Source organism: Macaca nemestrina, chromosome 3, assembly GCF_043159975.1.
Source record: "Macaca nemestrina isolate mMacNem1 chromosome 3, mMacNem.hap1, whole genome shotgun sequence".
Lineage (NCBI taxonomy): Eukaryota > Metazoa > Chordata > Mammalia > Primates > Cercopithecidae > Macaca > Macaca nemestrina.
Genome location: NC_092127.1, coordinates 75247518 through 75260354, shown reverse-complemented (window position 1 = coordinate 75260354; position 12837 = coordinate 75247518). Strand labels below are relative to the sequence as shown.

At 34.5% G+C, this 12837-nt stretch overlaps 1 protein-coding gene and 1 long non-coding RNA gene across 3 annotated transcripts in view; one reads left to right on the top strand and one right to left on the bottom strand.

Annotated features, from left to right (window-relative positions):
• Positions 1-12837, bottom strand: part of LOC105486220 (arylsulfatase family member J) — an 87819-nt gene that overhangs the window by 13909 nt on the left and 61073 nt on the right. The window lies entirely within an intron of this gene.
• LOC105486218 (uncharacterized) overlaps positions 1-12837 on the top strand; it is a 93781-nt gene that overhangs the window by 48767 nt on the left and 32177 nt on the right. The window lies entirely within an intron of this gene.

Here is a 12837-nt window from a genome sequence, read left to right as displayed (position 1 = left end):
CAATCTAAACCAGTACTTTTGAAACTAAGTTTTTGCCACTTATCTCAGTCTTTTTGAGACGGAATCTTGGTTTTCACCTAGGGTGGAGTGCAGTGGCGTGATCTCGGCTCACTGCAACCTTCACCTCCCAGGTTCAAGCAATTCTCCTGCCTCAGTCTCCCCAGTAGCTGGGATTACAGGCATGCACCGCCACACCCAGGTAACTTTTTTGTGTGTTTAGTAGAGACGGGGTTTTACCATGTTGGCCAGTCTGGTCTCAAACTCCTGACCTCAGGTGATCTACCTGCCTTGGCCTCCCAAAGTGCTGGGATTACAGGCGCAAAGCCACGGTGCCCAGCCTCAAAGTCTTTTAAAGTTCTTATAATGGAATTAATTTGAATAAACTTTAATCTCTTAATTATATGACTGAAAACTGACAAGATAGGAGAAAAGATATATAGAATCAGAGTATTATTATTATTATTGCTTTTAACCTAGGAGCCTTCTAAATCATTAGCTCCTAAATAGTTTCCTGAAATCATTTATTTCAAGCTAACTATGAATTACTAAAAATACATGGAAAAATTGTAGAAAAATCTTCTGTTTGATTGTCAAACAATAGTTCATTCTTAATAGCTAATTTGTTAGATCTGTGAAATGAGAAAGAGGTTTTTGACTACACAATACATTATTGTTTAAAAATCATTTTAGAATAAATGTTTTAGCTAGTGCTACAAATTATATTTTTCAAAAAATAACAGGTAATAAGTCCTTATGTATGTTTCCCACAGTGTCTCTTTTTAAAAAATTATAATCACTTATAGTCTAAGAAAGCGTAACACTTTCTAATATGTTAAAAATTAAGTGAATGTTAATTTCTTGCATTTTTCTCTTTCCAGTGGTATTTTGCAAAGGGGGTTTTCCAAGAAGGGGTTATTATTACACAAGTGTATGAATTTTCACTTGGGCCAAGACATACCAGTTCGTTTCTGACATTTTGAAACTGATTGATTCTATAGTTATAAGTACAAGAACACTTTTAAAATAGAATATATAAAAATGAAAATAAAATTAAGGTTGTAGAAAATTGTCAGGGTAAATATGTAGATATTCTTGGAATCAAATTAAAAAAAAAATTGAGGTCAAAAGTGACCTTTTTCACAGGTATTTCACCTGAAAGGCCAACATGTTATACATGCCTTGGATGAATAGTTCGATTTATTTTTAATGTTTTAATAATAGCATGATGAAACTATGAGCTTTTTGAAGTGTTAATTGCAACACACACTGATGTTTCTGTGGGTGCCGGAGTGATATCTGATCACTATTGCAAAGCAGCATTCACGTGGACCCTATTTACTCTGCTGATCATTTAGCTGTCAGTTTTGCAATAGTCATGGTCATGGTAATTTAAAATGTAAGAAACTCCCAAAGAAATAGTCATTTCATAAACATCATAAGTACCAAGTTTAGAAGGCATTGTTACTGTTCTTGATCTTTTTTTTTTTTTTTTTTTTTTTTTCCTCCAGACAGAGTCTCGCTCTATCACCCAGGCTGGAGTGCAGTGGCATGGTCTTGGCTCACTGCAACCTCCACTTCCCAGGTTCAAACGATTCTCCTGCCTCAGCTACTCTAGTAGCTGGGATTACAGGTGTACACCACCACACCTGGCTAATTTTTGTAGTTTTAGTAGAGACACTGTTTCACTATGTTGGCCAGGCTGGTTTCAAACTTCTGACCTCAGGTGATCCACCTGCCCCGGCCTCCCAAAGTACTGCCACTGCACCTGGCCTGTTCTTGAAAATTTTTAGTCCAGTCCAGGATCCAAAACATTCACTTGTGAAAAAACTAATTTTAGACACAAGTGGATGTTTTCTAAAATTAGAAAAGACTAATTTTTCACACAAGTACATGATAAATTAGTAAATACCCATTAATGGAAACTTGGAGAAAATTACAAAGGAAGACATCTATATGGGTAAAATTTTTGGGAATCATTTATGGGGATGAGTTATTAACAAAATAATTATGTTATGCAGAAAATGGATTTGACTGGGATGGCTATTCAATTCATCAAATGGTAAACCAATTAAGCATTTCTAATTAAATTGGTCATTGTCTCACCTATTGACAAAGGCAACAGGAAAAGAGGCTTATGAAAAACGTAAAATACAGGAAACGTTTGCAGAAAATAAAAGAGAAGGCAAGAAGAGGTTTGCTGCTTTCAGAAAATGGTGTAGCCTTCGCAGATAAATAGGAGTTCAGAGCTATTAATCAACTATGAGTTTTCTGTCTTCTGTAGAAAGTAGAATGGTTTTTAAATTGGAAAATGTGGAATCAGCAACATAAAAGTTTGACAGCAGCTTATAACAGGGAAGAGGTTTTCAGGGCAGCTCCTGTTTCAATGAGTTGCAGCCTCTATGGTGGAATAGGAGGAAGTTTCACGTTATTTGGGGTGTGAGTTAAGGGTGTAGGTTTTGGAATCAAACAGACCTGGGTTTGAATTTGCTCCATTGCTTATTATCTTTGTGGTTTTGGGAAGTACTTAATCCCTCTGATCCTCAGTTTCCTCATCTGTAAAATAGGGATAATAATACATATTGGGTTGCTGCAAGCATTGGAAGGGAGCAGAGTCTAGTAAGGAGGGTACATTTCATCAGTGATAGCTTTAACAATTATCCCAGAGTGCTGAATTGGGTGTCACTAACATTTGCATAATGCTTTTTAAATTTATAGATGTTTATTCATATGCATTATTGCATTTCAGTTTCATTACAACAGTGAGAAGTCAGATTACTTAAGTTCATTTTATAGATGGGAAAATAGAGATGTAGAGAAGTTGTGGTTTTCTCCCCAACACCCTCAACCTGCCCCACCCAGTTGTGAAACTGATTCTTGATCAGCAGTGGCAAAGTCCGATGTTCTCTCTGTTCTTGTTAAGAGTTAATATCAGTACTTTTTGAAAAATCAAGGAGCAGAGGAAAGATGCCAGGAGTCTTGAGAAGCAAATCTGTTCTAACTTTCCAATTAAAGAAAGGAAGGATTTGTAAACTGGATAGTGAGACTTACATTGATCCCAGAAAAATTTGAGAATGATTTTTTTTAAAGTACATGATTTGTGAGCACTTCAAAAATAACAAATGAGACAAGTCAAAAAAGAATAGTCCTGCCAAGTTAGCTTCATTGTCTTTTTAAAAAAAGATCAGCATTAGGTAAATAGCTTAGGAATGATTTAGCATTTGAAAGGGCTGCCCATTATTCTTTTTTTAAATAAAATAATGAAAAATCAACTGTATGTTAGCACTTTAGTTGGAGATAAGAATGATAATCTTACACTTTAATGAAAGTCAATGTAATATGAATTTTTTTTACTGATATGCTCTTCTCTGGCCTCCACAACTCTGTGGAGCAGGTAGGAGTGTTTCATTTAACAGAAAAAAAGAAAAGAAAGAAAAACAACTCAGAAAATAAGCCCTCACAGCACTACTCAAAATAGCAAGACTTGAAATCAACCTAAATCCCCATAAATAGGAGATTGGATAAAGAAAATATGGTACTTATAACCGACAGAATACTATGCAGCCATAACGAAGAACAAAATCATGTCCTTTGCAGTAACATGGATGTAGCTGGAGGCCATTATCCTAAGTGAATTAACACAGGAACATAAAGCTAAATACCACATGTTGTCACTTGTAAGTGAGTACTAAACTTTGATTGCACATGAACACAAAAAAGGGAACAAAAGACACCAGGACTCACTTGACGATGGAGGGTAGGAGACAGGTGAGGATTGGAAAACTACCCATTGGATACTATGCTCACTACCTGGGTGATGAAATAATCCGTACACCAAACCTCCGTGACATGCAATTTACCCATGTAATAAAACTGCACGTGAACCCCTAGAACCTAAAATAAAAACTGTAAGGAATTAAAAGAACGAGACTAAAGAGACATGACAATTAAATGCAATATGTGGTTTTGAATTGGAATAGTTTCAATAAAGAACATATTTAGAGAACTGGCAAAACTTAAATGGGGTCTTGGGATTAAAGTGGAATAACAATGTTTTCTGATTTTGATGGTTTTGTGGCTAACATAGGAGAATACTCTTGTTTGTAGGAAATACTAAAGTATTGAAGGTGATAGGACATCATGTTGGCTCTTAACTCTCAATTCAGGAAAAATGCTATTTGTGCTGTACTTGCAATTTTTCTATAAGATTGTCTCAAAATTTAAAACAAGTTGTAAGAAAATCTAACAGGGATAAATAAAAGATATTTTATTTAAAAATCAATTTTTTACATGTTAGCTGTATAAGACTATATCAATGGATCTGAGAAGTTAAATATATCAGACTACAAATTTAATAAAAAGCAAAAGAGAAAAATGAGAGCTATAATTGTAATTAATCTTTACATTATATAAAGGCAGTGTGTAAATTCTGATGAGTAATAATCCCATTATGTTAATTAGAACACATCTGAAAAACAGTATTCAATATTTAAGCATGTACCCCAATATATGTACATTTACTTATTTATAAATTACACTCAAGCATATTGTATTAATTTAGGAACATTGTAAAACTTACACAGGATAGAAATTAAAAGGGATGAGATAAAAATAAATGTAAGTAGAATTTCTTATATTTCTTTTTGCATCCTAATGAATCATCTTGCATTACCCTTTGGTGTATGTACTCCAATTTGGAGACCACTGGTATAGAAAGTAGATTTTAGAAAGATGAGAGTTGAAACACAGATGGTTTAGAGAAGAATTTTTCTAAACAATTCTTCTAATTGTTTAGAAGAGATTGTTTAGAGATTGTTTAGATTTGTCTAGATCAAAGATGATGGTGGCTTGGACTACCATCTAGTGGCAGTAAAAATGGAAAGAGGTGGATGGATGAAATGTATATTTGGATTTAGAACTGATAGGACTAAATCAGTGAGAGAAGGATAGAAGGAGTGGAAAAGAAAAGAATTAGGAATGATTTCTAGAGTTGTTTTTATAACCTGGAGAGTGGTAGATAGTTCAACTCCTCTCTGTTTTATTTCAAAGTATAGAATTAGGACTAATGGTCAATATTATAAATAAGCTGATTTCAACTCAATGTGAAAAATAACATTCTAAAAAAGAAAATAAACAAAAAAATTGTAAACAGGCTAGATAAGCATTTGCCAAGGATTCTGTAAAAGAGATTCCTCAATTAGAAATGAAGTCCTAGATGACCTCTGATATGGTTTGGCTGTGCCCCCACCCAAATCTCATTTGAACTGTAGTTCCCATAATCCCCACATGTCGTGAGAGGGACGTGGTGAGAGGTAATTGAATCATGGGGGCAGTTTTCCTCATGCTATTCTCGTGATAGTGCATAACTTCTCAGGAGATCCTATGGTTTCATAAGGAGCTTCCCCCTTCACTTGGCTCTCATTTCTGTCTCCTACCGCCATGTGAAGAAGGGTGTGTTTGCTTTCCCTTCTGCCATGTTTGTAAGTTTCCTCAGGCCTCCTCAGCGTTGTGAAACTGTGAGTCAATTAAACATCTTTTCTTTATAAATTACCCAGCCTCAGGTATATCCTTATAGCAGCATGAGAACAGAGTACTACACCTCTAAGTTTCTTTCTAACTATAAGAATCCATGAGTCAAAGACTATTGCTCAATGTGTCAATAAAGGGTCTCCATTTAACATCAGAACAGCTTCACAATACCAAGTTTATAATATAATTTACAGATATTTCATAGGGAAGATTCCACAAATATCAATGATATATTTAACATTTATTTGTATAAGATGAAATTAGTTTAAAAATAGAATTTTTATATAATACATTTCAAATGCTTGCATTACCTTTGCTAAAAAATAAAATAATTTTGAAATTTAGTAGATTTTTTTACAGTCTGTCTACCTTGTGAAGAAAATTCCATATGAATAATAGTAAACCTAGAGTTGTTGCCAAATCTGTTAAAAGCAATCGCCATCATTCTAACTTTACTGCCAACTTAAAAGAAAAATGCTAAGTAGATATTTCAGCTTGGCATTAGAATATGTGAAGGTTTATAATTTTTTATATTAATTTGTATTACTGGGTGCTGGATACTATAGTCTATGAATTCTCCTTTGACTGAAAATATTGTCTAAGGTAATGCTATTGTTCTAATTACATATTTAATGTACTCTTGTAAGTGGGATAAAATATGAATACTAATAGTTTTATGCAGACTTTAAAGTCCAGAATGGTTAGCAAGTAAAAAATAGGCCAATAGTGGAGTAGAAATTCGTATTTTGAAGGGAAGGAAATAAGTGCAAGAGACTGTACTTTACAAATCAAATATCATGCAGATATTTATGTAGGAAGAATATAACTAATTTTCCGTATTCTGAAAGGTGTTTGCTTATGACTGCCTTCCAAAAGACTCTCTTGTCTATAAATACATTCTATTTATGGGCCTTAATTTTATCTTTCAGTTAATTATATCATCTGGAAAGGGGTGAAAGAGGGGCAGGCTGTGGCAACAAATCTATGCCTAGTTGTTTAATCTCATGAATGAGTGAATTAATTGCTTGTTTAACACTCCTTCTATACTGTGCTAGCTTTGGGGATTATAACAGGTGAATAGGATGGTCTCTGCTCTCAAGGAACTCAGTGTAATTGGAACAGACAAACCATTAGGGCATTATTATGATAGGACTAAGTGTTACAGTAGAGAACCACAGCATTTTATGGGTGCTCATAGTAGAGTCAGGAAACCTCTCAGAAGAGGCCATGTTTCATTTGAGTTTTAGTGCATTCAGGAGTATTTGGGTGAGTGTGGAATGAAAGCAGGTAGTGCGAGCAGCTGAAACAACTTGGACAAAAGAGCATTCACAAGGGAAGGTAAATCTGATATGATTTTTGCAGGAGGAGCCATCCAGGTGAAGAGTTGAAGGGAAGACAAAGAAAGTGTTTCAGTAAGTGTAGAATGTTTGAATGCAAAAAGTGAGAGAGAATTTGGGTCTCTGTAGATCAACAATTTATAATATTAGAATATAAGGGTAGAGATTCAGACATCTTGATGGGAGACTAGTCTATAGAGGTAAGTAGGTGTTCAATGACAGGGTGCTGCATTAGAGGATAGAGCTGTACTAAGGTTTTCTTACTTAATGTGAAGGTCACAGGAAGTCACAGAATACTTTTGAAATGAGAATGACACAATTGAAGCTTTGCTTTGGAAAAATCAACTCTGGTTGTAGTGTGAAGAATGGATTGGAGTGGAACAAGACCTAGACAGGAAGATATGCCCTGATCTAAGAGATAAAGGGTGACATCCAAGACTGAGATTCATTACAGTGAGGATGCAGTAAAGGGAAGATTAGATATTATAAAGAGAGACATTTGATAGGGTTACAGACCATATATGGGAAGTGTGGGAGAAGGAAATATTAAAGATGAGTCCAAACTGTCTGGTCTGGGTGGCCGGGTAAAAGGAAATCTTTGCATTGAGTTAAGAAATCCAGAAAAAAGGGACAGGAATAAATAGGAAGACAATGATTCCTGCCCTGCATTTAGCTAGAGGTACCTGTCAGATATCCATTTGGAGATGTATAGGATAAAGTAAAATAAATAATTGATGAATACATTTTAGCTGCTCCTGCCACACACATGCACAAAAGGGTAACTATGTGAGATGATGAATGTGTTAATTTGCTTCGCCATAGTAACTAATTTAGTAGTTATGGATAGCCCATTATATCATACTGTATACATTAAATATACACAATAAAATTTATTTAAAAGAAAATAGTGATATGCTACCCAAATTAGGTACCATAATGTTTTTCACCTGCATTAAAGTTAAGATGATATGTATTTCTTAATGGAAAATAGTGGAAAGCAATGTTACAATAAAAATGCAGTTAATTTAATTATGAATTAGAGATCTGAGACTCATTAACTTTTAGGTGGTAGTGAATTCATGGGAACTCATGTCATCATCTAAAGACAAAATGCAGAAGGCCATACTTGGAGCCCAGGCGATACCATCATTTAGAAGAAAAGCAAGGAGCAACATTAAAAGAGTCTGAGGTAAATCAGCTACCCTGTGAGCTAGAGCAGTGGAGAAGAGTTTTAGAGTCAACTGCATCACTTACTATAGAGAAGCCAGGGAAAGTGAGAATTGCACAGCATCAACTGGATTTGGCAATAAGCATGTAGACCTTATAAGCTATTCTCTAGTAGAATGGTGTGGGAAGAAACTGGATTATAGTGGATTGAGACATGAATGGACAGTGAAAACGTATAGATGGTAAGCATACACTATTTCAAGATACGTAGATGAAAAAATAAAAGAATATGGTGAGACGATAAGTGCTGATGTAGAAAAGTGTTTATGATGTATTATTAAGTAAAAGACCATCTGGCTATGGCAGAATATCTATTGTATTATTACATTTTTACAATAATGTATACATTTTTAAAAATGTATAGGTTCCATGAGGGCAGGAAGTTTGTTCACTGGTATATCCATATCACCTGAAACAATACATGGCTCATAACAACACATCAATTGTTGAATGAATAAATGAGAATGTGTGTGTGTGTGTTCATAAAGAGATAAAGATGAAGAAAAATGTAAACATATATAGCAAACTGTTGAACATGATTATTTCTGGGAACATAATAATTGTGGGAGGAGAGAAGCTTTCAACTTGTTATGTAAATTTATAAATAAATAAAATTTAGATGATTAGGTTTCAAAAACAATAGCTTATTATACTCAGATGAATTGTATCAAGGCAACTAATTAATTTGAAATAAAAAAGATTAAATCTAAATGCCAAATGAATGGATACACTCACTCATCTCCTGTTCTGCCTAGCAGGGACATCTGCTCAGGAGATTACCTTCGATCTAGACAAAAAGGGATGGAATGAGCTAAATAAATTCTGTAATTACCCCTGAAATCTAGAAAAAAATGTCTCCTTTCACTACACAAGCAGATGAGGAAACGTGTCAAGTAACTTTTAAAATTTCTGCCTTTGGATAATCTTTCCTAGTCTCTGCTATTTGTCCTTGCAATTGCCTTACTCATCCATTGTCGGTGAACCTTCAGGACACCAAAGCTTTTTCTACATTGATTACAATTTTCCTGGTCTCTTTGGAAACATAGCTACAAATAACACGCTATGTGATTGTTTTCTGGAAATAGTTTTCATCCAAAAATAAGTTTCTTTCCTACTAGATGGTCTTTTCTTTGACTCTTATTATCTCATGTTCTTTTCTCTTTTTTGGAATTATTTATTTGAAGACCCATGCTTCAAAAATTAAGATTTAATATATAAGTTACAGATTACCAAATACCTATTGACATGAATATTCACTTATGTAATTAATGAATCTCTCATTTATAAAATTACTTACAGAATAAAATTTAAGAGTGAACTCCAGGGGTACATTTTAAAATTATCTAATTTACAGAGACTGTTTCAAGGATACATACACTCCATAAAGCAAGTGGACCCACACTGTCAAAATAATATTTATATTTTTCTTGCTATTTTCAATATGTTCACAGAATAATATAAAATTAATTTTTAAAGAAATGTACTAGTTTTTATCTCCTGTATTGTAAGCAGAAATTGCACTTAGATGAACAGACTGGGGAGTAACTTAAATACAAAACTATTCCTGATACTACTAACTTTGCCCTATAGACAGAATGTGTTAAGGAAGATATCCTTAAGAAATATCATAGTAATATCAGTTAGAATCCTCAATGTAAGGTATAGATTGCTTAAAGATAATTTGAAATCCTTTCATTTTTAAATATTTATTTAGTTTTTGAGATGGAGTCTTGCTCTCTTGCCTAGGCTGGAGTGCAATGGTGTGGTCTCAGCTCACTGCAACCTCCACCTCCCAGGTTCAAGTGATTCTCTTGCCTCAGCCTCCCGAGTAGCTAGGACTACAGGTGCCCGCCACCATGCCTGGCTAATTTTTGTATTTTTAGTAGAGATGGGGTTTCACCATGTTGGCCAGGCTGGTCTCAAACTCCTGACCTCGTAATCCACCAGCCTTAGCCTCCTAAAGTGCTGGGACTACAGGCGTGAGCCACTGCACCCGGCCTAAAACCTTTCAAATATTTTGAAAATATGATCTCTCACTCTGCTTTATATGAATTGGTCCATTAATATTTAGTTATTCTCATATGGGCAGGACTGCCGTATTTAAGAAGTTTAACATTTTCTTTGTGCCTTTGACTTTGAAGAAAGAAACATTATCAAAATTTTCGTATTTATGTTCACCAGGTGGCTTTTCCAGAAAACAGCCCAGCAAAAAAGTGATAATGTTCTTCCATTCTTGAGGAGAATTGCTTTCTTTTAGCCATGGTTAGGAAATATCTGGCAAATAACTGAGTGTCTTTGCACCTGCAGTTAGCCACACATAGATGAAAGTATTTAATGTCAAACTCATATGGACATATCAGTGTCTTAGTTGCAAGCCATGTGAACAACAAACTGAAATTCAGCATAACTTAGTAGAGAAAATGGGGTAGTCTCCAGAAAAAAAATCACAAATATTATTAAGTACCCACACTATTCCAGGCACTGTATTGTGGAGAAACATAAAGAATAGTGAGAGTTTATGAGAAATAACTCTGTAAGAAACATTGTGACATACTATATATCCAAAGTAGACAATAAATTTTATGATTTAGAGAAAGTTGAGAAGATAATACATTGGCTTATTCTTCAAAACAGTTGAGTTTGTTGTACTGTCCATTGATTATTTATGAAGGACATTTATAATTCTGTGTTATAAAGCAGTTTCAGCTGAAAATAAAGAGAATTATTGAGTAAACACTGCATTAATTTGGTATGACCAGACTCTCAAGGCTAGAGGCATCTGGGTATCATTGTAGGCTACAGTGATACCTGATTAATACTATCAATGTAGGCTACAGGTATCATTAAAAATTGTATATATGCTTAATTAACAGATATTAGATATTTTCCCTAAAATATAAATCTCTGAACTTGTAATCTATCTGTGACTTTGCCCTTTTATTAGCATCTTTTCTAAATTCAATAGTAATGGTTATTGGCTCTGTCTCTAATACAGATATTGAGCTATTTTGAGTAGTTGAGGATTTATTATTATGGCAGTATTATTAAGCAATTAGTCCTGGCAGATCAAGATATGGAATTAACATTTTATATTCTGAAGTGAACTTTATAAGTAGCTTTAAATGAGAGTAAGAAAATTAGCAAATTAAAATGGACTCCTTGCCCTGCTATTTATTATAGATCATCTTTCCTCCTCTATTACATGTACAGTAGCATGGTTATAGCTGACTTAATTTTATATAATTCTTTTCATTTAATTTTCTCCTTTATGTAGAAAACTATGCAGAGTTTTTGTTTGAAATATATTGTAGGGATAATAATTTTTAAAACCAGAAATAAAAAGAAAAAATAAATACACCCTGAAGATCTCTAATAAATAAAACTTGTTGCCTCCAGGATGAAATTCTCCCCACTCTACCTCTGGATCAGAACATCTTTATCATAGTTATCCTTCATCTGCTGCAGGTAAAATACTTGCCTCATTCCTGTCATCACTGAATATGAAAAGCAGATGGTCTGCACTCTTTCTACAACAATAGAGATCATATTTTTGTTCCCAGAAAAGACATCCCAAAGTTACAAGTGAGAAGTGATCACTGCCTAGGCAGACCGTTTTCCTCCAGTGAGGGTTCACTGCTTATAGACTGGAAAGGACACTAATTGGAAAACTCGCAGTTTTAATCTCACATGCCCTCTGGCAACTCTCTTATTTTCTGCCAAAAGTGTGCCCCTCATGGTCAGGGTTGAATCCATAGCCCAATGTCTCCCAGGGTATTTCCTGGGTGGTATGTGAGAAAATGAATATTCTATATTTATTATAAATCTGGTGGGTGGAGAGATTGTTAGAGGGCTCACTTTATCTCTGGACATCTGCTTAATGACTTGACATCATAGGAATTTCTCCAGCATGTATTGTGGAAACAATCCGGCCTACCTTTTCTATTGAGAGAACCCACAATATTAGAAATCAGAATGCCTGGATTTGAATTCTGCCCTACAGGCTGTGTAACCTTGAGCATGTCGTTCAACCTGAACCTCAGTTTTCTCATCTATAAGGGAGATATTAATGACAGCAGCACACCAATGCCACAGGATTTTCTTTTTCTTTTATTTTTGGTTGGTGAGGTATATGATAAAATGAAATAAAATATATTAAACATATTGCAAATTGCAAAATTTTATAAAAATGCTAGTTATAACTAATTGTTACTACATGTTCTCTCTTTTTTTTTTTTTGTCCTCTGGTCCATCATCTCTTCAACTCCATGTCTTCCTCCCCGTTCTGCTCTATTGTGTGCAAGTGGTGAAACCAAAACTAAACCAAAGCAAAACATGATACCATTGCTTGGGTCTCATGAAATACTATCTTGCCCACTCTCTTTCTTTTTCCTGGTAGTCAGATTGGAATTTCCAATTGTCAAACTGAAGTTCAACGCATGAAGTTGCTTTCTGTTTTTCCTTTTATTTGACTAATGTGTCAGTCCTTTCAATATCTATGGAGGAATGCAAATAAATAATTCACAGTGCTCTAGAGGGAGACACAAGTTAACTTGCCAATTAACTTTATTTTTACAAAATAATAAATATGTGGAACAGAAACATTTTGTAATAAGGAGGATAGGTGCTGAACCTAAAGGAATATTCATGGTATGCTGAGTTGTAATTACTTATACTGAAAAACCAACTGACGGATACATCTCAGCTGGGATACTCCATTCAATTTTTTTCTTATTCTTTACTCATATCG